We start from the raw sequence: 27138 nt of genomic DNA, 5'->3' as shown, positions 1-27138 counted from the left end.
GAAGTGAAAAACATTTTGAGCATCTGGGGCCTAAACATACAGGAGGGTGAAAGGCATGCAAGGAATAATGTGAATTGGAATGATGTGGTATACCGGGGTCGACATGCTGTCAGTGGATTGACCCAGGGCATGTGAAGCAATTAGGGTAAATCATGGAAAGTTCTGTGGGGCCTGGATGTGGAAAGGGAACTGTGGTTTTGGTGCATTACACATGACAGCTAGAGACTGTGTGAACAAATGTGGCCTTTGTTGTCTTTTCCTAGCGCTATCACGCGTACGCAGGGGGGAGGGTGATGCCATTTCAAGTGTGGCAGGGTGGCGGCAGGAATGGATGAAGGCAACATGTATGAGTATGTACATTTGTATATATGTATGTTTGTGTATGTATACGTTGAAATGTGTAGGTATGTATATATGCGTGTGTGGGCGTTTATGTATATACATGTGTATGTGGATGGGTTGGGCCATTCTTTGGTCTGTTTCCTTGCGCTACCTCGCTAATGCGGGAGACAGCAACAAAGTATAATGATAAAAAAACTTGGAGAGGAATTGTTTTATATTTTTCTGATCAGCAGCAAATAAGATTTGAAGATCTGGTGGGCATAGTTGTAGTATAATCATGAAAGCATATACTAGTAATGGAAGTTTTTGAATTGACAGGATTGAAGTTATATACCAGCGCATTTGTTAATTCTGAATATTGGTAGATTCGCTTGATGTATCTAGTGTACATGACTTCATTTTAAATGGTCAGTGTGTGTTATTAGATTTAGGGAGTACAACAAGAAATAAACTATCAGGTTTTTTAATGTTTGCTGTATCCATGTTAGAGAGTCAGCATCAGGAACAAACTAAGAAAGGCAGCATTCACTTGCATACATGTATATTCTTTAGCTTTTGCATAGAATGCACCCAAACTGCAGCCCCTTACCCAAAGCCAGGCCCCACAAACCTTTCTAAGGTTTCCTTCAGCAGCTTCACATTCTGATTCAGTTTCTTAACTGCACGTCAACCCATATTACAAATTACTGTTCTGTGCACACCTTTCACCCTCCTGCATATTCAGGCCCTGATCACTAAAAATCATTATTTATCCATCTTTCCATCTCCCTTTTTGACCCCTCCACTTCAAACGCATATATTCTGTCAACCTCTCATTGATTATTTTTTACAGGCCTATTGTGTGCTGCAATGGGGAGGCATCGTTCAAGAAAATGGAAATCCCTGCTGTTGTGTGTAATTGACAGGAATGGCTGCTCTGAAGTAAGTTCTCTTATACCATACCACCATATATTTTTTTAATTACTTGTACCTTGGAGAGGTGGTGTCAGGTGGTTTGATGGAGTAAGTAATGAAAGGGTAAGAGAGATGTGTGGTAATAAAAAGTGTGGTTTAGAGAGCAGAAGAGGGTGTATTGAAATGAAATGGTTTGATCACACAGAGAGAATGAGTGAGGAAAGATTGACAAAGGATATATGTCAGAGGTGGAGGGAATGAGAAGTGGGAGACCAAATTGGAGGTGGAAGGATGAAGTGAAAAAGATTTTGAGCATCTTAGGCCTAAACATACAGGAGGGTGAAAGGCATGCAAGGAATAATGTGAATTGGAATGATGTGGTATACCGGGGTCGACGTCCTGTCAGTGGATTGAACCGGGGCATATGAAGCATTTAGGGTAAATCATGGAAAGTTCTGTGGGGCCTGGATGTGGAAAGGGAACTGTGGTTTTGGTGCATTACACATGACAGCTAGAGACTGTGTGAACAAATGTGGCCTTTGTTGTCTTTTCCTAGCGCTATCACGCGCACGCGGGGGGAGGGTGATGCCATTTCAAGTGTGGTGGGGTGGCGGCGGGAATGGATGAAGGCAACATGTATGAGTATGTTTTTTTTTTTTGTTTTTTTTCAAACTATTCACCATTTCCCGCGTTAGCGAGGTAGCGTTAAGAACAGAGGACTGGGCCTTTTTTTGGAATATCCTCACCTGGCCCCCTCTGTTCCTTCTTTTGGAAAATTAAAAAGAAAAAAGAGAGGGGAGGATTTCCAGCCCCCCGCTCCCTCCCCTTTTAGTCGCCTTCTACGACATGCAGGGAATACGTGGGAAGTATTCTTAATCCCCTATCCCCTATCCCCAGGGAGTATGTACATTTGTATATATGTATGTTTGTGTATGTATACGTTGAAATGTGTAGGTATGTATATGTGCGTGTGTGGGCTTTTATGTATATACATGTGTATGTGGATGGGTTGGGCCATTCTTTGGTCTGTTTCCTTGCGCTACCTCGCTAATGCGGGAGACAGCAACAAAGTATAATGATAAAAAAACTTGGAGAGGAATTGTTTTGTATTTTTCTGATGAGCAGCAAATAAGATTGGAAGATCTGGTGGGCATAGTTGTAGTATAATCATGAAAGCATATACTAGTAATGGAAGTTTTTGAATTGACAGGATTGAAGTTATGTACCAGAGCATTTGTTAATTCTGAATATTGGTAGATTCGCTTGATGTATTTAGTGTACATGACTGTTCATTTTAAATGGTCAGTATGTGTTATTAGATTTAGGGAGTACAACAAGAAATAAACTATCAGGTTTTTTAATGTTTGCTGTATCAATGCTAGAGAGTCAGCATCAGGAACAAACTAAGAAAGGCAGCATTCACTTGCATACATGTATACTCTGTAGCTTTTGCATAGAATGCACCCAAACTGCAGCCCCCTACCCAAAGCCAGGCCCCACAGACCTTTCCAAGGTTTCCTTCAGCAGCTTCACATTCTGATTGTCTCTTAACTGCACGTCAACCCATATTACAAATTGCTGTTCTGTGCACACCTTTCACCCTCCTGCATATTCAGGCCCTGATCACTCAAAATCGTTTTTTATCCATCCTTCCATCTCCCTTTTTGACCCCTCCACTTCAGACACATATATTCTGTCAACCTCTCATTGATTATTTTTTACAGGCCTATTGTGTGCTGCAATGAGGAGGCATCGTTCTAGAAAATGGAAATCCTTGCTGTTGTGTGTAATTGACAGGAATGGCTGCTCTGAAGTAAGTTCTCTTATACCGTACCACCATATATTTTTTTAATTACTTGTACCTTGGAGAGGTGGTGTAAGGTGCTTTGATGAAGTAATGAAAGGGTAAGAGAGGTGTATGGTAATAAAAAGTGTGGTTGAGAGAGAAGAGGGTGTATTGAAATGAAATGGTTTGGTCACATGGAGAGAATGAGTGAGGAAAGATTGACAGAGGATATATGTGTCAGAGGTGGAGGGAATGAGGAGAAGTGGGAGACCAAATTGGAGGTGGAAGGATGAAGGGAAAAAGATTTTGAGCATCTAGGGCCTATACATACAGGAGGGTGAAAAGCATGCAAGGAATAGTGTGAATTGGAACGATGTGGTATACCGGGGTCGACGTGCTGTCAGTGGATTGAACCGGGGCATGTGAAGCATCTTGGGTAAATCATGGAAAGTTTTGTGGGGCCTGGATGTGGAAAGGGAACTGGGGTTTCGGTGCATTACACATGACAGCTAGAGACTGAGTATATTCCATATTCCAATTCACACTGTTCAATGCACACCTTTCATCCTCCCAGATGTTCAGGCCTTGACCACTCAAAATCTTTCTCACCCCATCTTTCCATCTCGTTTGATCTTTCTCTTGTCCTTGTCCCCAACAATTCCTACACGCATCCTGTCATTCTCTCAAAATTCATTTTTTCTGTCCAAACCATTTCAGTACACCCTCTTAAAACCATACTTTTCTTGTAACCACTCTTCTGATACTTTTATTACTTGATCAAACCAAACTTTATAGCATCATGTATTTTCCTCATGTTTCATTTCCACACATCCTTATCAATAGCCTATGCCTTGCATTCATATAGCATCACTGGGCCGCTGTACCTTTAGACATGCCTATTTTTGCCTTCACATACATTTTTTTCCATACATTTTTCAGTGCTCCCAGAACCTTCACCTCATCACTTACCTTAATCACTTGCCCTATGACTTGTTTCCATGGTTCCATTTGTTACCATGTTCACTCCCAGGTATCTAAGATATTTCACTCCAAATTTGCTCCATTCAAATTCACATCCCAACAGTCTCCCTTTTACTCGGCTAAACCTAATAACCTTACTTTTATTCGCATTTTCTCTCGCCTTTCTATTTTAACAAACAAATCTGATCTCTGTCAACTACTAGCAGTTTCAAATTGCAGTCTGCTACTAGTGCTTTGTCATCAGCAAGCATATGACTTTCTTCCCAGGTCCTCCCCTGCTACAGACTGCATATATGCCCTTCTCTCAAAGACCCTAGCATATACCTCCCTCACTACTTCATCCATAGGGGAATTTAACAGCCATGATAACATTACATAACATTATAGACCCTTGCCATAGACCATGCTTCAACTGGAACAACTCTTTCCTCTCTCCCTGCTCGTACACATTCCTTACAACCTTCATTAAAACTTTTCACTTCTTACATCTTTTCTCCTAAACTATATTTTTGTCAGAACTTATGCAAGGCATCTCTATTAGCCCCATCATTTTCTTACCCCAGATCCATAAATGCCATATACAAATTCTCATTTCTCCGATTGTCTCTCGCACACACACATCCTTTAAAGCAAACACCAGATCCATTCATCCACTGCTTTTTATGAAATCAAATTGTTCCTCCTTCCTCTGCTGCTCTGTACTTGCCTTCACCCTCTCAATCACCACTCCCATACAAATTGCCAGGTACAATTGACAAACCTCTTGTACCTCTGAATTTTGAAAACTCAACCTTTGTCCCCTTGCTTTTGTATATATTATTTTTTATTTTGCTTTGTTGCCATCTCCCGCATTAGTGAGGTAGCACAAGGAAACAGACGAAAGAATGGCCCAACCCACCCACATACACATGTATATACATACACGTCCACACACGCAAATATACATACCTATACATCTCAACGTTTCCATATACATACACACACAGACATATACATATATAGACATGTACATAATTCATACTGTCTGCCCTTATTAATTCCCATTGCCACCCTGCCACACATGAAATAACAACCCCCTCCCCCCTCATGTGTGCGAGGTAGCGCTAGGAAAAGACAATAAAGGCCACATTCGTTCACACTCAGTCTCTAGCTGTCATGTAATAATGCACCGAAACCACAGCTCCCTTTCCGCATCCAAGCCCCACAGAACTTTCTATGGTTTACCCCAGACGCTTCACATGCCCTGGTTCAATCCATTGACAGCACGTCGACCCCGGTATACCACATCGTTCCAATTCACTCTATTCCTTGCACGCCTTTCACCCTCCTGCATGTTCAGGCCCCTATCACTCAAGATCTTTTTTACTCCATCCTTCCGCCTCCAATTTGGTCTCCCACTTCTCCTCGTTCCCTCCACCTCTGACACATATATCCTCTTTGTCAATCTCTTCTCACTCATTCTCTCCATGTGCCCAAACCATTTCAAAACACCCTCTTCTGCTCTCTCAAGCACACTCTTTTTATTAAAGCTTTCTTATCCACAACAGACTGCATACTTACCCCCCTTTCCAGAACTCTTGCATTCGCCTCCCTAACAACCCCATCCATATACAAATTAAACAACCATGGAGACATCACACACCCCTGCCGCAAACCTACATTCACTGAGAACCAATCGCTTTCCTCTTCCTACACGTACACATGCCTTACATCCTCGATAAAAACTTTTCACTGCTTCTAACAACTTGCCTCCCACACCATATATTCTTAATACCTTCCAAAGAGCATCTCTACCAACTCTATCATATGCCTTCTCCAGATCCATAAATGCTACATACAAATCCATTTGCTTTTCTAAGTATTTCTCACATACATTCTTCAAAGCAAACACCTGATCCACACATCCTCTACCACTTATGAAACCACACTGCTCTTCCCCAATCTGATGCTCTGTACATGCCTTCACCCTCTCAATCAATACCCTCCCATATAATTTACCAGGAATACTCAACAAACTTACACCTCTGTAATTTGAGCACTCTCCTTTGTACAATGACACTATGCAAGCATTCCGCCAATCCTCAGGCACCTCACCATGAATCATACATACATTAAAAACCTTACCAACCAGTCAACAATACAGTCACCCCCTTTTTTAATAGATTCCACTGCAATACCATCCAAACCCGCTGCCTTGCCGGCTTTCATCTTCCACAAAGTTTTAACTACATCTCTGTTCACCAAATCATTTTCCCTAACCCTCTCACTTTGCACACCACCTTGACCAAAACACCCTATATCTGCCACTCTATCATCAAACACATTGAACAAACCTTGAAAATACTCACTCCATCTCCTTCTCACATTACCACTACTTATCACCTCCCCATTAGCCCCCTTCACTGAAGTTCCCATTTGTTCCCTTGCCTTACGCACTTTATTTACCTCCTTCCGAAATATCTTTTTATTCTCCCTAAAATTTAATGATACTCTCTCACCCCAACTCTCATTTGCCCTCTTTTTCACCTCTTGCACCTTTCTCTTGACCTCCTGCCTTATCTTTTATACATCTCCCACTCATTTGTATTGTTTCCCTGCAAAAATCGTCCAAATGCCTCTCTCTTCTCTTTCACTAATAATCTTACTTCTTCATCCCACCACTCGCTACCCTTTGTAATCTGCCCACCTCCCACGTTTCTCATGCCGGAGGCATCTTTTGCGCAAGCCATCACTGCTTCCCTAATACGTCCCATTCCTCCCCCACTACCCTTACCTCCTTTATTCTCGCCTTTTTCCATTCTGTACTCAGTCTCTCCTGGTACTTCCTCACACAAGTCTCCTTCCCAAGCTCACTTACTCTCACCACTCTCTTCACCCCAACATTCTCTTCTACTTTCTGAAAACCTTTACAAATCTTCACCTTCGCCTCCACAAGACGATCAGACATCCCTCCAGTTGCACCTCTCAGCACATTAACATCCAAAAGTCTCCCTTTTGTGCGCTTATCAATTAACACGTAATCCAACAATGCTCTCTGGCCATCTCTCCTACTTACATACGTATACTTATGTATATCTCTTTTTAAACCAGGTATTTTCAATCACCAGTCCTTTTTCAGCACACAAATCTACAAGCTCTTCACCATTTACAACACTGAACACCCCATGTATACCAGTTATTCCCTCAACTGCCACATTACTCACCCTTGCATTCAAATCACCCATTACTATAACCCGGTCTCATGCATCAAAACTACTAACACACTCGTTCAGCTGCTCCCAAAACACTTGCCTCTCATGATCTTTCTTCTCATGCCCAGGTGCATAGGCACCAATAATCACCCATCTCTCTCTATCCACTTTCAGTTTTACCCATATCAATCTAGAGTTTACTTTCTTACACTCTATTACATACTCCCACCACTCCTGTTTCAGGAGTAGAGCTACTCCTTCCCTTGCTCTTGTCCTCTCACTAACCCCTGACTTTACTCCCAAGACATTCCCAAACCACTCTTCCCCTTTACCCTTGAGCTTCGTTTCACTCAGAGCCAAAACATCCAGGTTCCTTTCCTCAAACATACTACCTATCTCTCCTTTTTTCTCATCTTGGTTACATCCACACACATTTAGACACCCCAATCTGAGCCTTCGAGGAGGATGAGCACTCCCCGCGTGACTCCTTCTGTTTCCCCTTTTTGAAAGTTAAAATACAAGGAGGGGAGAGTTTCTAGGCCCCCCCCGCTCCCGTCCCCTTTCGTCGCCTTCTACGACATGAGGAATGCGTGGGAAGTCTTCTTTCTCCCCTATCCCCAGGGATAGGGGAGAATACCATATGTATGTGGTATTGCTTTTGTACGGTGGCATTATACATGCATTCCACCAATCCTGAGGTCTTCCCCATGATCCATACATACATTGAAAATCCTAAGTAACCAAATTACAACAGTCAACCCCTGTAAGAAATTCAACTGCAATACCATACTCTCCAGATGATTTGCCACATTTCATCATATGCAAGGATTTTGCCTGCTAGTTTCACCAAGCTCTTTTCCATGACTCTCACACATTGCATATCTTCTTGACCTGAACTCCTTATATAAGCCACCCTTTCATCAACCACATTTGACCATATTTCAAAATACTCATTCCATCTACTCGCCTCATCACTACCTGTCACCACTTCCTTTTCCCCTTCACTAAAGTTCATTTGTTTTCTTGTTTTCCTCATACCATTTGAGCTTCCAAAAACTCTCTTCACCCTGAAGTTTACCAATGCATGCTCATCCCAGCCCTCATTTATCTGCAACCCTTTCACCTTTTGACCTCTTTCTTTGATTCATCCTTCAATAATTTGGACTCCTTCCTTGTAAGTGTTTCCCCTATACCTCCCTTTTCGCTTTCACTCGCAACTTTACTTCATCTCGCCACGTTACCCTTTCTCACCTGTCTGTCTCCCACCTTGTGCTCGCACATGCCAACGCTGTTCCCTTAGATACCTCCCAATTCTCTCACTCCCCTAGCTTCATTTACTCTTGCCTTTACTGTTTGACACTCAGTCGTATGGTATTTCTCACTTGTAACTTTTTTGAAGAAATTTTAGGATGTTGGCAAGTATTTAGATTTTGTCATGTAGTCGACAAAGATTGGATTTTACATCATACTTTGTGAAATTGTGTTTTGTGAAATTTTGTAGTTTGATCAAGTAAGTAATGAAAGGGTAAGCGAGATGTGTGGTAATAAAAAGTGTGGTTGAGAGAGCAGAAGAGGGTGTTTTGAAATGGTTTGGTCGCATGGAGAGAATGAGTGAGGAAAGATTGACAAAGAGGACATATGTGTCAGAGGTGGAGGGATCGAGAAGAAGTGGGAGACCAAATTGGAGGTGGAAAGATGGAGTGAAAAAGATTTTGAGTGATCGGGGCCTGAACATGCAGGAGGGTGAAAGGCGTGCAAGGAATAGTGTGAATGGGAATGATGTGGTATACCGGGGTGGATGTGCTGTCAATGGATTGAACCAGGGCATGTGAAGCGTCTGGGGTAAACCATGGAAAGTTCTGTGGGGCCAGGATGTGGAAAGGGAGCTGTGGTTTCAGTGCATTATACATGACAGCTAGAGACTGAGTGTGATCGAATGTGGCCTTTGTTGTCTTGTCTTAGCGCTACCTCGCGCACATGAGGGGGGAGGGGATTGTTATTCATGTGTGGCGGGGAGGCAACGGGAATGAATAAGGCTAGACAGTAGGAATTATGTACATGTGTTTATATGTGTATGTCTGTGTGTATATATATATGTGTACGTTGAGATGTATAGGTATGCATATGTGCGAGTGTGGACGTGTATGTGGGTGGGTTGGGCCATTCTTTCGTCTGTTTCCTTGCGCTACCTCGCTAATGTGGGAGACAGCAACAAAGGATAATAAAAAAGAAATGAAAATGTATATTCAAAAGAACTTAACACATTTAGGACCATTTATGTTACAGCATAAACAGCTAGGTACCACCATTCATAGTTCAACTTCATAACTGGGGAATCCAGCGCTGCTGCTTAGCATTTGTTTTGTCACCCTTAACAGGCCATTGGTAGAGGGAAACTCTAGTTCAGTGGTTTCTGAGGCTCCTGCTTAATGTTCCTGCCAACTACTACTGCTTAATGTCTACTTGATAGTCCTGCTTAATTTTCCAACCTACTGATTCTGTCTAATGCTCCCAGCTAATTCTCCTACTACTATGTTCATAACGATTACTAATATCTATTGATCCTACTATTTTGCCAAAAGGCAGGGATAGCTCAAAGCACTTACCGCAGAAAAATAGAGTTGCAAAGAATGAGGTGTGTGAGCTAAGTGTTGTATGTGACAAGGAGAGATTGTATGTTTATGGACAATCTCTGCAGTTTCACACATAGGTGAGGCTTATAGATTTGGAAAAACCACAATCTGGGCAATTAGATAAGTATGAACTCTTGATTTTGTTTTTTTATTGTTTGTATCACTGGGGCTGTGTTTTCTGTATGTGTGCATTTGTCAATGTCAGACTGATTGATTTTTATTATATTTGTGAGAGGGCTTAGTTTTGGTAGCTTTTAACATCTGAAACAATGAAAATATTTGGCGATTAGGTAAGAGATGATGGTGTAGCAACTCATGCTGATGTACATGTTAATGTAAGAATAACAGCACTGGATGGAGTACATATTATATATGGCAACAAATGATAGGTGCAGTATTGTACACGAGTTGTAACTCAATAGCAGTAGCTGTGCTTCTTGCACTTGCTTAGTTTTATTTAGTTCTGTTATCGTAGACTTCTTTTCCAGCTGTCTTCTGGATGAATGTGGAATGGCCTTGGTGCATAATATGAAGCAGCAGCAGCAAGGAACACGTGACCACTGCAGACTCGGCAGAACTTCGTTGATAATATAAGTATGTTTGTATATAACAGTGCAAGTTTAGTTTATATATCAGTCTTCCAAAAACTTGAGGATTTAGGGATGAATCATTTTTATATAATGAGTCTAGGAGGAATAAAATTTTTACTTGCATGGAAGTTCATTTAAAGATAATTTTTGAATCATAGTATTAAATGCACTGAAGACATTTATAGATTTGGTCCAGCTGGGCTTATGTTTGAACATACTTTACATGGTATTCATAGACTCTAACTTAATTGATGATAGAAGTATGCTTGTATATAACTGCAAGTTTAGATATTTACCAGTCCTCCAAATACTTGATTTTGTGGTGAATGAGTCCAGCAGGAATAAAATTTTTACTTGCATGGAAGTTCATTAAAAGAAAATTCTTAAATCATAATTGTAAATGCAATGAAGAATTTCATAGATATGGTCCAGCATGGCTTATGTTAAAACATGCTTTACAGAACTTGGAGTGAGCATTTTCTTGCACATAAAGATAATAAGATTATCTTGTCTATATGTAAAGACTTTTAATTTTTGAAAATTTAATTATGGAATATTTGATTAGCTGTCTGTTGCTCAGCTGTAGAAATTAATATCCATCATTGACTTTCAGGTACACTGTGTGGTGCAGAAGCAATTTGCAAAAAAAATTTCTTCTGGCATTGTTGGAACTGCTATGGATATAACAAATATGAGTTTTTGTAATTAGTTCATTTATATTGAAAATTGTTTTAAGGGAGACCAATGTTAATGGGAAAATTTGAGTGTCTCTATTGAACATAAGACATTCAGTAGAAAATGGCCTTGAAGGCATGAGATTATGTACTTCAGTAAATATATTTATTTTACTTTGTCACTGTCTCCCGCGTTAGTGAGGTAGCGCAAGGAAACAGACGAGGAATGGCCCAACCCACTTACATACACATGCATATACAGAAATGCCCGCACATGCACATATATATACATTTCAACGTATACATAAACAGATATTCCTCTGAGTACACAGATATATACATATGTACACATGAACATATCCATACTTGCCACCTTCATCCATTTCCCATCACCATACAAGAAATAGCCCCCCCCCCGCACGCGCGCAGTGAGGCAGCTCCAGGAAGACAAAAAAGGCTGCATTCATTCACACTCAGCCTCTAGATGTCATGTGTGATGCATTGAAACCACAGCTCCCTTTCCACATCCAGGCCACACAGACCTTTCCATGGTTTACCCCAAATGCTTCACATGCTTTGGTTCAATCCATTGACAGCACATCCACCCCAGTATACCACATTGTTCCAATTCACTCTATTTCTTGCATGCTTTTCACTCTCCTGTATGTTCAGGCCCCGATCGCTCAAAATCTCTCACTCCATCTTTCCACCTCCAGTTTGGTCTCCTGCTTCTCCTTCCCTCCACCTCTTAACACACACATCCTCTTTGTCAATCTTTCCTCACTCATTCTCTTCATGTGTCCAAATCATTTCAACACACCCTCTTCTGCTCTCTCAACCACACACTTTTTATTACCACACATCTCTTACCCTTTCATTACTTACTCGATCAAACCACCTCACACCACATACTGTCCTCAAACATTTTATTTTCAACATCCACCCTCCTCTGCACAACCTTATCTATATCCCACACCTTGCAACCATATAACAATTTGGAACTATTTCTTCAAACATACCCAATTTTGCTCTCCAGGATAACGTTCTCACCTTCCACACATTTTTCAAAGCTCCCAGAACCTTTGCTCCCTCCCCTACCCTGTGAATCACTTCTGCTTCCATGGTTCCATTTGCTGCTAAGTACGCTCCCAGATATCTAAAACACTTAAATTCCTCCAGTTATTCTCCATCCAAATTTACCTCCCAGTTAACTTGTCCCTCAACCTTACTGAACCTAATAACCTTGCTCTTATTCACGTTTACTCTCAACTATCTTATTTCACACACTTTACCATACTCAGTCACCAATTTCTGCAGTTTCTACCTGAATCAGCCACCAGCACTATATCATCAACGAACAACAACTGACTCGCTTCCCATGCCCTCTCATCCACAACAGACTACATACTTGCCCCTCTCTCCAAAACTCTTGCATTCACCTCCTTAACCACCTCTTCCATAATCAAATTAAACAACCATGGAGACATCACGCACCCCTACCACAAACTGACATTCACTGGGCACCAATTACTTTCCTCTCTTCCTGCTTGTACACATGCCTTACATCTTTGGTAAAAACTTTTCACTGCTTCTAGCAGCTTCCCTCCCACACCATATACTCTTGAAACCTTCCACAAAGCATCTCTATCCACCCTATCATATGCCCTCAGTAAATACGAGAGCATTCACTTTCATCTTACTGGAGCAGGACAGATGGAGTCACAAGGGCTGCCCAATTGAAATTACAAACTGTTGTTTTTTTTATCCTTGATTGCCTTTTCCCACATTAACGAGGTAGCATCAGGAACAGATGAAGAAAGGCCACTTCCACTTGCATCCATGCTTTTGCAATCAGTGTAATACACTGAAACAACAAGTTCTTGTCCACAACCAGGCCCTACAGACCTTTTCGTGGTTTACCCCGGTTGCTGCACATGCCCTGGTTTAATCCATTGACAGCAGGTTGACCCCAGTAAATTACATGGTTCCAGTTCACTCTATCTTGTACACACGTTTAACTCTCATAAATGTTCAGGCCTTGATTGCCCAAAATCTTTTCACTCCATCCTTCCATCTCCAGCTTGGTCTCCCCATTCTCCTTGTTCCATCCACCTCTGTCCCATATATCCTTGTTGTCAACCTTTCCTCGCTCATTCTCTCCATATATCCAAACCATTTTAGCACACCATCTTCAGCTCTCTAAACCACTTTTTATCACTGTTCTCTTACCGTTTCATTACTTGCTCAGTCATGCCCTGGTTCAATCCATTGACAGCAGGTTGACCCCAGTAAACTACATAGTTCCAGTTCACTCTATCTTGTATACATGTTTAACCCTCATGAATGTTCAGGCCTTGATTGCTCAAAATCTTTTCACTCCATCCTTCCATCTCCAGCTTGGTCTCCCCGTTCTCCTTGTTCCATCCACCTCTGGCCCATATATCCTCGTCAACTTTTTCTCTCATTCTCTCCATATATCCAAACCATTTTAGCACACCCTCTTCAGCTCTCTCAACCACACTTTTTATCACGGTTTTCTTACCCTTTCATTTCTTGCTCAGTCATGCCATGGTTCAATCCAATGACAGCAGGTTGACCCCAGTATACCACATAGTTCCAATTCGCTCTGTCCTGTACACAAGTTTAACTCTCTTGAATGAACAGGCCTTGATTGTTCAAAATCTTTTCACTCCATCCTTCCATCTCCGACTTGGTCTCCCCTGTTCTCCTTGTTCCATACACCTCTGGCCCATATATCCTCATTGTCAACCTTTCTTCACTCATTCTCTCCATACATTCAAACCATTTTAGCCCACCCTCTTCAGCTTTCTCAACCACTTTTCATCAAGGTTCTCTTACCCTTTCATTACTTGCTCAATCAAACCACCTCGCACCACATTTGTGCTTACAAAGCATTTCATTTCCATAACATCCACCACTCTGCACAAACTTATCTAAAGGCCATGACTCTCATCCATATAACATTGCTGGAACTAATATTCCTTCAAACAATCATTTTTGCCCTCCTAGATGATGATCTCTCTCTCCACACATTCCTCAACACTCCCAGAACCTTCACACCCTCACCCACCTTATAATTCACTTCATTTCCACATTTCTATTTGCTGCCATATTCAGTCTTCACCTTCAGTTTTTCTTCATTTAAATTCACAGCCCAGCTAACCTGTCTCTCAACTCTGTCAAACCTAATAAACTTGCTTTTATTCACATTTGATCATTTTCTTTAACATGCACTTCCAAACTCTTGTTGCCAGGTGCATGAGCAATAATAATCAACCCTATTGCTATCATTTTTATTCACATCATTCTAGAACAATTTCTTATTCTTTCAAACGGTTCCACAACTCCCTTAGGAGTAATGCTGCTACTGCCTTAGATTTTGTCCACTCGCCAACCCATGAATTTACTGCAATGACATTTCCAAACCATTCTTCCTCTTTACCTTGAGCTTTGTTTCACTCAGCCAGAGCATCCGGGTTTCTTTGCTCAAATCCACCATCCTTCCTCTCTTCTCATCTTGATTACATTCACACACATTTAGACTCCCCAGCTTGAGCCTTCAAAGAGGACAATAACTCCCCGCTTGGCATCTTCTTCATAGAGGTAACTAGATATTTTCCTCTTTTGGTATATGTGCTTCTGAGGATATTTGGTGCCTGGTAGTGTGTGTGTGACTCGGAAACAAACAGCTGTTTGACGGACTGACTTGACTGACTACTATAGTTTATCAATTTAGATGTGATATTGTGCATGTTTTGTTAATTTCATTAATACTGCATGTGTATTGTAGCGTAGATCGTAGTGGATGTAGTAGTGCACTGTATATAGTAAAATGTCTAATTAATTTAAAAGTAGCAAGGGATAAAGACAAAGTATAGTGCTGTAATTGCTGCTCTTCTGTATAAGAAGTTACAGCTCTTGTTTCTTGCCCCTCCTCTCCTCTCCCACACATGCACCCATATGCATGCATGTATGTATGCATGTGCACACGTGTGCATGTATGCATGTGCACATATGCGTGCATGTATGCATGCACGTGCACATGTGTGCATGTATGTATGCGTGCACATATGCATGCATGTATGCACACATACACAAGCATGTATGCATGCACACGCACACATACGCGTGCATGCATACATGCACCCACACACATACGCATGCATGCACGGACACGCATGCAGGTATGCAAGCACGGGCACGCGTGCAGGTATGCATGCATGGGCACACATGCAGGTATGCATGCACGTATGCAAGGGCATGTGTCATGCTTGCACTTGTATGCATGTATGCACATATGCTCATATGCTTGTGCAATATGCTCACATATGCACGTACTCCTGTGCACTATGCACACACTTTTCATGGCAGCAATAGACTGCTGAATTTTTATCAACCACCCTGAGGTAACTAAAACAATTCAAATTTTCTCAATTCATGCTTGCACTCAAGCAAACCTGTCCCTCTAACCTGCTAAACCTAATATCCTTGCTATTGTTGACATTTACTCCCAACTCCCTCATTTCACACATAGTACCAACTCTGTCACCAACTTATGCAGTTTCAATTAAATAATCTGCCATTACTGCTGTGTCATCGGCAAACTGATTCTCTTCCCAGGCCCTCACCACTTACAGAATACATACTTGCCCCTCTATTCAAGACTTTTGTATTTACCTACCTATCACTTCACCATGAAATCACTTCAGCCATGGTGACATCACAGACCCATGCCATAAACAAACCTTCACCTGGAGCCACTTTCCTTCCTACCTACCCACACACACATGCCTTACATCCATCATAAAAACTTATAATTGCTTCTTGCAGCTTTCCTCCTTGACAAAGTATTTGTAAGACCATCCACAAGGCACCTGTCAACCTTATCAAATTCTTTATCCAGATCCATAAATGCCACATACACATATGTTTGGTTTTCACAGTCTTTAATGCAAACACTTGATCCATAGATCCTCTACCACTTAGGAAACCATGTTGCTCTTCCCCAGTCTACTTTTCTGTACCTACCTTTGCCATATGTCACCACTTTCCCTTACAGCTTACCACGTACGCATAACAAACCTCTTGTACCTCTGTATTTTGAAAACTCTACTTTTGTCCCCCATGCCTTTACATAGTGGCACTGTACATGCATTCGGCCAATCCTCGGGGACCTCTCCATGATCCATATGTACATTGGAAATCCTAACTAAACAATCTACAACAATTGTCCCGTCTTAAGAAATTCATATGCAATATCATCACTTTCACTACCTTGCCATGTTTCATCATATGTAAGGCTTTCACTTTCTCTTCTTTTTTTCACCAAACTTTTCCATGGCTGGATCACTTGACATACCTCCCTGACCTAAACTCCCTACATCTGCCACCCTATCATCAAACATTCAAAAGTCCTTCAAAATACTCCATCTCTCTTCACCTTGTCACTACCTGTCACAACTTTATTGGCCCCTTTGCTGAAGTTCCCATTTGCTTTGTTTTCATGAATTATTAAATCTTTATGAAACCTTGCCCAGATGTTTACAGACAACGCTCATTCTCTCTCTCATTTGCCCTCTTTTTCAGCCCATGTACCACTTCACACACCTCCATGACCAAAACACCATATATCTGCCACTCTTATCAAACATTCAACAAACCTTCAAAATACTTGTTTCATCTCCTCGCTTAAAAACTACTTATTACCTACCCATTTGCCCCTTCACCGATGTTCTCATTTGTTCTCTCGTCTTACACACGTTATTTACCTCCTTCCAAAATTTTTTTTTTTTTTTTTTTTTTTTTTTGCTTTGTCGCTGTCTCCCGCGTTTGCGAGGTAGCGCAAGGAAACATACGAAAGAAATGGCCCAACCCACCCCCATACACATGTATATACATACGTCCACACACGCAAATATACATACCTACACAGCTTTCCATGGTTTACCCCAGACGTTTCACATGCCCCGATTCAATCCACTGACAGCACGTCAACCCCGGTATACCACATCGCTCCAATTCACTCTATTCCTTGCCCTCCTTTCACCCTCCTGCATGTTCAGGCCCCGATCACACAGAATCTTTTTCACTCCATCTTTCCACCTCCAATTTGGTCTCCCTCTTCTCCTCGTTCCCTCCACCTCCGACACATATATCCTCTTGGTCAATCTTTCCTCACTCATTCTCTCCATGTGCCCAAACCATTTCAAAACACCCTCTTCTGCTCTCTCAACCACGCTCTTTTTATTTCCACACATCTCTCTTACCCTTACGTTACTTACTCGATCAAACCACCTCACACCACACATTGTCCTCAAACATCTCATTTCCAGCACATCCATCCTCCTGTGCACAACTCTATCCATAGCCCACGCCTCGCAACCATACAACATTGTTGGAACCACTATTCCTTCAAACATACCCATTTTTGCTTTCCGAGATAATGTTCTCGACTTCCACACATTCTTCAAGGCTCCCAGAATTTTCGCCCCCTCCCCCACCCTATGATCCACTTCCGCTTCCATGGTTCCATCCGCTGCCAGATCCACTCCCAGATATCTAAAACACTTCACTTCCTCCAGTTTTTCTCCATTTAAACTCACCTCCCAATTGACTTGACCCTCAACCCTACTGTACCTAATAACCTTGCTCTTATTCACATTTACTCTTAACTTTCTTCTTTCACACACTTTACCAAACTCAGTCACCAGCTTCTGCAGTTTCTCACATGAATCAGCCACCAGCGCTGTATCATCAGCGAACAACAACTGACTCACTTCCCAAGCTCTCTCATCCCCAACAGACTTCATACTTGCCCCTCTTTCCAAAACTCTTGCATTCACCTCCCTAACAACCCCATCCATAAACAAATTAAACAACCATGGAGACATCACACACCCCTGCCGCAAACCTACATTCACTGAGAACCAATCACTTTCCTCTCTTCCTACACGTACACATGCCTTACATCCTCGATAAAAACTTTTCACTGCTTCTAACAACTTGCCTCCCACACCATATATTCTTAATACCTTCCACAGAGCATCTCTATCAACTCTATCATATGCCTTCTCCAGATCCATAAATGCTACATACAAATCCATTTGCTTTTCTAAGTATTTCTCACATACATTCTTCAAAGCAAACACCTGATCCACACATCCTCTACCACTTCTGAAACCACACTGCTCTTCCCCAATCTGCTGCTCTGTACATGCCTTCACCCTCTCAATCAATACCCTCCCATATAATTTACCAGGAATACTCAACAAACTTATACCTCTGTAATTTGAGCACTCACTCTTATCCCCTTTGCCTTTGTACAATGGCACTATGCACGCATTCCGCCAATCCTCAGGCACCTCACCGTGAGTCATACATACATTAAATAACCTTACCAACCAGTCATCAATACAGTCACCCCTTTTTTAATAAATTCCACTGCAATACCATCCAAAATATCTTTTTATTTTCCCTGAAATTTAATGATACTCTCACCCCGACTCTCATTTGCCCTCTTTTTGATCTCTTGCACCTTTCTCTTGACCTCCTGCCTGTTTCTTTTATACATCTCCATCATTTGCACTACTTCCCTCCAAGAATCGTCTAAATGTCTCTCTTCTCTTTCACTAACAACTTTACTTCTTCATTCATCCCACCACTCCACCCTTTCTAATCTGCCCACCTTTCTCATGCCACATGCATCTTTTGTGCAAGCCATCACTGCTTCCCTAAATACATCCCATTCCTCCCCCACTCCCCTCACATCATTTGCTCTTGCCTTTTGCCATTCTACTCTCAATCTCTCCTGGTACTTCCTCACACGCTTCTCCTTTCCAAGCTCCCTCACTCTAACTCTCTTCTCCCCAGCATTCTCTCTCTTGGAAAACTCTACAAATCTTCACCTTTGCTTCCACAAGATAGTGATTAGACATCCCTCCAGCTGCCCCTCTCAGCACATTAACATCCACAAGTCTCTCTCTTACATGCCTATCAGTTAATTTACATATCTTTATAGAGATGTAAATGACAAAATTGCTTTTCATTCACCATGCATCACACTTGGAACTGTCCTAACCATACCAAGTTTTACCACTAAATTCTTGGAGGTAAATTCAAAAGGTGAATGATGGTGAGAAGTACAGGTATTTGTGTTAGGAAGAGAAAGTGGGCAATTTTTCTTTTGTCCAGGGAAGCTGGTAACATGTTGGATAAAGCTTTAGTTGTCATCTTTGAATGATGGCAATGACAGTTTGTATTTTGCATCAAAGGCTATTTTTAAGACAAAAGACTGATTAGATGTCATCATTCTGTTGTATAAATGAATTGTGAAAACCACTTCATATTGTCTGCCATCCAGAAACAAGGATAATAGTTTTTTATAATCTAGGTTTTAAGTGACTGGGAAGCTATAATATTTCACTGTGGAAATGCATACAGTAACCAGACAATTTTATCTACCATGTTTACTTTTTCCCTCTGTGCTTGAATTTTTTATGGTAGAATTGAACAGGAAAGATCTTATTGCAATGTTGATTGATTAAACCCAATTCTGCTCTCACTTGCTGTGCATTTTGATAAACTGTACTTGTAGAAACCTTCCTCCCTCCCCCAGAAATGCAATTTATTGACAAAACAGATTATTTACAAATTAATGGCTTAATAGGGAATGTTTCCAACCCAGGCGTATGTCCACCTGAAATAAACTCCTCAGATGTGAAAATGATTACATCTTATATGTGTTCTGGACTCTACCAATGTTCCCGTTAGAAATATTGCAATTCTGCATGTACAAGACGCAGCTTCCACACTGAAAATGCTGTACACTTACTCCATTGTTTACTTTCCTCAAGGATGACATGTCACCACAATACCTCTTGATTTGGTGGTCCCCCACTCTCATGTTGTGCAAGGGGATCCTGGGGACTGAAGATCGCAGCTAAAGATGATCCTGTATGAATGGCTTTAAACTACGTGAGATGCACAGATCTCTGGTCCAATAATCAATTTATATATTTTTCACCTATGTCATTGTTTAAAGTTATTCCAGTGAAATATCTTGGACCTTTTGTGGAACCAGTGATTTTGCATATCTGAGCCAGATAATAAAGCTTTTCCTGCACTTTAATCGTATACCAAGGCAATGAAAAGGAATATGTTAAAAAACTGGGTTACCTGTGGATGAAACCAGTGTCAATTTTTTTCCCAAGTAACCCTTGCCATGATAGATTATTTTGAATGAATTGCCCTTCTAGCTGTCTGGCAATGAAATTTGTGTTATTCCTTGACACTTTATTCATGTATATATTTTTTAAGATGTACATTGTCACTCTTGTAGAAATATACAGGATGCATTATGCAAGGGTGCAGGAATGTTTGTAAAGATGAGTCTTTCTACTGTGCTTCCTTTATGAAAAAGGAAGTGCTGCCGTGTAAATCTGTATGCAGTTGCGCTGAAGAAGTTTTGAACATGGAATTTGTACATCTTGTAAAAAAAGTTTGCACTGAAGTCTGTAAAAGTACTTCATATTGCTAAGAGTACTTTCTGTATGAATTCCAAAGTAATAAAGATTAGGGAAATTGGCTGTAGAGCACTTCTATCCTAAATAGTTACAAATAAAGAAATTTTAAAAATATTTGGCTGTCTACCATTAACTTCCCTTGCACCAAATGACGTACATGCTTAGCAGCTTAAAACACAAGGGGCTGGCTATTTTTATTAAAGGGCAGTTGCAGTAAGACTGAGGGAGTAACCAACTTATGAGGTCCCACAGCAGAATGTTGAAGTTACCTAATGGATTCTGTTAGGGAAGCATTAGAAGTACATAAAGAAGGAAGCTAATTACATGGGCATTAAATTATCCCATAAGATAAATGGCACCTTAAATACAGGGGGTAATTATAAATTTACAGGCTATGAGATTGCCCATCACTGAGAATAAGTGGGGACAGGAGCACACACTATTTCAAGCTTACTCTTGAAATAGAGTAACTTTGATAACAGCCAGAGATAATGGCATGTAATTAAGGAAATTTGCAAGATAAAACCTGTTATAAACTTTAATAAGGTACTAAATGTGTGAATGATGACACACTGGGGACTTGAGATCGTGGACATTAGCATAGCTCTTATACAAAAATTAGTCCATTATTTATATACTTTGGACTTTAGGAGGCTAATGATTACACAATATAAGCATGTTGAATTAATGCTTCATAAATGGTAAATTGGATTTGTCATATCAGTATTTATAACTAAGAATTCATATTAGACCTATTGTATTAAATTGCAATACTGTGGCTTTAGTTCATAAGTATCTGTATCTAAAGTGCTTTCATAAGTATTTTTCTAAGTTCATTGTACCATCAATCAATGAGATGTATGTGGATCAATGAAATATGTATCTCTCTCATTTTTTTTATTGATCTTTTCGTTTTTACATCAAATGTATTCTTGGTTCTTGTCATCACTGCAGCCTCCGTTTCCTGGACTTCTCTCTCTCTCTCTCTCACTCTCAGCCACTTCACAATCTGAAAAATATAAAGTAAGACCATTAGATATGGAAGTTCCCAGCAAATTTTTTGCTGCTGCTGCTGGTCAAGCTGAAAGCAAAGATGATTAGTACTCTCTCTCTCTCTCTCCAGCGGCTGCTGCTGCTGTAGGGTGGTGACAGAGTTCATACTGAAAGCAAAGGTTATTATTACCCTTTACCTGCTATACCAAACCACCACCACCTTCACCCCCCATGACCTAACCCTGCTGCTTCTGCATGCTTTTGTTGCTGCAGCAGTGGGGGTAGAGCATGGGGGGTTATTACCCTCCCTCTTACACCTCCCACCCTCCTCCCCCACCCCCCTCCCAAACCTCCCCCCTTGCCCTCTCCCATCCCCCATCCACCCACCCACCCATCCCCCACCCACCCTCCCGCACCCCCGTCCACCCCACCCCACCCCTTCCACCCAAACCAACCCCCTTCCTGGTACCCTGCTCCTGCCACTGCTGCTGCTGCTGCTGCTCAATCTGTAAACACAGTAGAATTAGCATCCCCTTTACCCACACTCTTGCTCCATTCTCGTGCCAAACCCTCTCCTTCCCCTACTGCTGCTGCTGTTGTTGCTGTTCAATCTGTCAACATAAAGAGGAAAATTAGTATCTTCTCGCAACCAATTGCTCTGCTCTCATCTCCTTCACTCATGCCCATCCAGCTGATGATATTGTTGTCGAGAGATTTCTGGTGGGGATAAACATGACAAAGTGTACATTATAATACCAGGGTGTAACCATAAGGAGCACCCCCAACTCCTCCTTTATGAAGTCCTGGTGAGATGGACATTTATGTTCCATGGAGAACACTTCATCCTTCTTCCGCAGAGTGGTTGCCATCATCAACACTGCTCTCCTGAAGGTCTCCTAGTCTCAGTCAGAACCAATCCTGCAAAAGGGGGGGGAAAATATGGATATCAAATCTTATGAAGTTTCTAGAATAAAAACAAATATTTTTTTCTACGCTAGAAACAATCCACTTATGCAACAAAATTACCCAATCCTATCCATTATGTTTCCTTATGATTATTACTCACATATATAACAACAGGGATGTATAGTCATAGATTTTACTATAAACCAAACATGTTGCAGGTACGTACCATGGTCATCAAGCGTTTCATTAGAAGAATTTGGCCAGGAGTCCGTTGGAGGTATGGCGTAAGGAAGAATGAAGAGGTAAAAGTATTGGCAAGTGAGAAGATGAATCCGCAAAAATGCAGGGAGGAATATGAAAGGTAGGTAACTGCAGTGAATGTAGGAACGCAGTCATGTGTGAATTATATTTGATCGCCATTTCCTGCATTAGCAAGGTAGTGCCAGGAAACAGACGAAGACCCATCCACTCATATACACATACTCACCCATATACATACATACATATTCATACTTGTTCGCCTTCATTCCTGGCGCCATCCCACCCCACAGGAAACAAAAAAAAGGCTACATCCTTTCACACTCATTCTCTAGTTGTCATGTGTAATGCACCAAAACCACAGCTCCGTATCCACATCCAGGTCTCACAGACCTTTCCATGGTTCACCCCGGATGCTTCACATACCCTGGCTCAGTCCATTGACAGCACGTTGACCCCAGTATACCACATCGTTCCAATTCACTCTATTCCATGCACACCTTTCACCCTCCTTTTATATTCAGGTCCCGATTGCTCAAAATCTTTATCACTCCATCCTTCCACCTACAATTTGGTCTCCCACTTCTCCTTGTTCCCTCCATCTCAGACACATATATCCTCTTTGTCAGCCTTTCCTCACTCATTCTCTTCATATGTCCAAACCATATCAACTGACCCTCTTCTCCCTCAACCACACTTTTTATTACCACACATCTTTCTTAGCCTTTCATTACTTACTCGATCAAACCACCTCACACCACATATTGTCCTCAAACATTTCATTTCCAACACATCCACCCTGCCTCACAACCATATGATATTGTTGAAACTACTATTCCTTCAAATTTACCCATTTTTGCTCACCGAGATAACGTTCTCTCTTTCCATATATTCTTTATCGCTCCCAGGACCTTCGTCCCTCCTCCACTGTAGACTCACTTCCGCTTCCATGGTTCCATTTACTGCCAGCTCTACTCCCAGATATCGAAAATGCTTTACATGTTCAAATTACAGAGGTATAAGTTTATTGAGTATTCCTGGGAAATTATGTGGGAGGGTATTCATTGAGAGGGTAAAGGCATGTACGGAGCATCAGATTGGGGAAGAGCAGTGTGCTTTCAGAAGTGGTAGAGGATGTGTGGATCAGGTGTTTGCTTTGAAGAATGTATGTGAGAAATACTTAGAAAAACATATGGATTTGTCTGTAGCATTTATGGATCCGGAGAAGGCATATGATAGGGTTGATGGAGATGCTTTGTGGAAGGTATTAAGAGTATATGGTAAGGTAGGTAAATTGCTAAAAGCAGTGAAAAGTTTTTACCAAGGATGTAAGTCGTGTGTACAAGCTGGAAGAGAGGAAAGTGATTGGTTCCCAGTGAATGTCGGTTTGCGGTAGGGGTGTGTGATGTCTCCATGGTTGTTTAATTTGTTTATGGATGGGTTGTTAGGGAGGTGAATGCAAGAGTTTTGGAGAGAGGGGCAAGTATGCAGTCTGTTGTGGATGAGAGGGCTTGGGAAGTGAGTCAGTTGTTGTTCGCTGATGATACAGCGCTGGTGGTAGATTTGCCTGAGAAACTGCAGAAGTTGGTGACTGAGTTTGGTAAAGTGTGTGAAACAAGAAAGTTGAGAGTAAATGTGAATAAGAGCAAAGTTGTTAGGTTCATTAGGATTGAAGGACATGTTAATTGGGAGGTAAGTTTCAACGGAGAAAAACTGAAAGTGAAGTGTTTTAGACAGCTGGGAGTTGATTTAGCAGCGGATGGAACCATGAAAGCGGAAGTGAGACACAGGGTGGGGGAGAGGGCAAAGGTTCTGGGAGCATTGAAGAATGTGTGGAAGGTGAGAACGTTATCTCGGAGAGCAAAACTGGGTATGTTTGAAGGAATAGTGGTTTCAACAATATTATATGGTTGCAAGGCATGGGCAATAGATAGGGTTGTGCAGAGGAGGGTGGATGTGTCGGAAATGAAATGTTTGAGGACAATATGTGGTGTGAGGTGGTTTGATTGAGTAAGTAATTTAAGGGTGAGAGAGGTGTGTGGAAATAAAAAAAAGAGCATGGTTGAGAGCAGAAGAGGGTGTGTTGAAATGGTTTGGACATATGGAAAGAATGAGTGAGGAAAGATTGACAAACAGGATATATGTGTCAGAGGTAGAGGGTATAAGGAGAAGCAGGAGACCAAATTGGAGGTGGAAGGATGGAGTGAAAAAGATTTTGAATGATTGGGGCCTGAACATACAGGAGGGTGAAAGGCATGCAAGGAATAGAGTGAATTGGAACGTGCTGTCAGTGGATTGAACCAGGGCATGTGAAGCATCTGCGGTAAACCATGGAAAGTTTTGTGGGGCTCAAAATCTTTATCACTCCATCCTTCCACCTCTAATTTGGTCTCCTGCTTCTCCTTATAACCCTCTACCTCTGACACATATATCACTCATTCTCTCCATATGTCCAAACCATTTCAACAAACTCTCTTCTGCTCTCTCAACCATACTCTTTTTTATTTCCACACATCTCTCTTACCCTTACATTACTTACTCAATCAGACCACCTCGCACCACATATTGTCCTCAAACATTTCATTTACAACACATCCACCCTCCTCCATACAACCCTATGTATAGTCCGTGCCTCGCAACCATATAACGTTGTTGGAACCACTATTCCTTCAAACATACCCATTTTTGCTCTCGAGATAACATTCTCTCCTTCCACACAGTCTTCATTGTTCCCAAAATGTTCGTCCCCTCCCCCACCCTGTGACTCACTTCCATGCTTACATCCGCTGCTAAATCCACTCCCAGATATCTAAAATACTTCACTTCTTCCACTTTTTCTCCATTCAGTCTTAAATCCCAGTTAACTTGTCCCTCAATCCTTCTGAACATAATAACCTTGCTCTTATTCACATTCACTTTTATCTTTCTCCTTTCACATTCAGTCACCAGCCTCTGCAGTTTCTCATACGAATCAGCCACTAGAGCTGTATCATCGGCAAACAAACTGACTCACTTCCCAGGCCCTCTCATCCTCAACAGACTGCATATTTGCCCTTCTCTCCAAAACTCTTGCATTTGCTTCCCTAACCACCCGATCCATAAGCAGATTAAACAACCATGGGGAATCACACACCCCTGCCATACACCAACATTTACTGGGAACTAATCACTGTCCTCTCTTCCTACTCGTACACATGCCTTACATCCTTGGCAAAACTTTTTCATTGCTTCTAGCAACATACCCACACACCATATACTCTTAAAACATTCCACAAAGCACCTCTATCAATGCTATCATATGTCTTCTCCAGATCCATAAATGCTACATACAAATCCATTTGTTTTTCTAAATATCTCTCACATAAATACTTCAAAGCAAACACCTGATCCAGATATCCTCTGCCACTTCTGAAACCACACTGCTCTTCCCCAATCTGATGCTCTGTTCATGCCTTCACCTTGTCAGTCAATACCATCCCATTTAATTTCCCAGGAATACTCAACAAACTTATACGTCTGTAATTTGAACACCCACCTTTATCCCCTTTGCCTTTGTACAGTGGCACTATGCATGCATTCCGCCAATCCTCAGGCACTTCACCATGGTCCATACATACATTGAATAACCTTGCCATCCAGTCAATAACACAGTCCCCCCTTTTTTAATAAATTCCACTGCAATACCATCCATACCCACCGCCTTGCCAGATTTCATCTTCCGCAGAGATTTCACTGCCTCTTCTCTCTTCACCAAATCATTCTCCCAGACCCTCTCGTTTCTCACACCTCCCCAGCCAAACACCCTATATCTGCTGCTCTGTCATCAAACACATTCAACAAACCTTCAAAATACTCACTCCATCACTATCTGTTATCACTTTCATACTTGCTCCTTTCACCGATGTTCCCATTTGTTCTCATCTTATGTACGTTATTTAACCTTCCAAAACATCATTTTATTCTCTCTAAAACTTAATGATACTCTCTCACCCCAATTCTCATTTGCCCTTTTTTTCAACTCTTGCCCCTTTCTCTTGACCTCTTGCCACTTTTTTTCATACATCTCCCAGTTATCTGCACTACTTCCTTGCAAATATTGTCCAAAAGCCTCTCTTTTCTCTTTCACTAGCAATCTTAATTCTTCATCCCACCACTCACTACCCTTTCCAATCTGTCCATCTCCTTCCTTTTGCAAACCACATGCATCATTTGTGCAAGCCATCACTGCTTTCCTTAATACATCCCATTCCTTACTCACTCCCCTCACATCACTTGCTCTCACCTTTTGCCATTCTACACTCAATCTCTCCTGATACTTCCTCACACAAGTCTCCTTTCCAAGCTCACT

At 41.5% G+C, this 27138-nt stretch overlaps 1 protein-coding gene across 17 annotated transcripts in view; it reads left to right on the top strand.

The window, feature by feature from the left end:
• Positions 1-27138, top strand: part of LOC139763275 (uncharacterized) — a 106916-nt gene that overhangs the window by 46398 nt on the left and 33380 nt on the right. For 6 of the 17 annotated variants that reach the window (XR_011716082.1, XR_011716080.1, XR_011716086.1 and 3 more), the window contains 4 exons: positions 1175-1263; positions 2961-3049; positions 10316-10421; positions 22751-22893. The gene's annotated coding sequence lies outside the window, so the exon portion shown is untranslated. Of the gene's footprint in view, positions 1-1174; positions 1264-2960; positions 3050-10315; positions 10422-11030; positions 14716-19964; positions 20748-22750; positions 22894-27138 lie in introns of those variants that run through there. The other 11 variants (XR_011716081.1, XR_011716084.1, XR_011716085.1 and 8 more) reach the window with 11 other exon arrangements.

This window comes from Panulirus ornatus, chromosome 46, assembly GCF_036320965.1.
Source record: "Panulirus ornatus isolate Po-2019 chromosome 46, ASM3632096v1, whole genome shotgun sequence".
Taxonomy (NCBI): Eukaryota; Metazoa; Arthropoda; class Malacostraca; order Decapoda; family Palinuridae; genus Panulirus; species Panulirus ornatus.
This window is presented reverse-complemented; position numbering and strand designations above follow the sequence as displayed.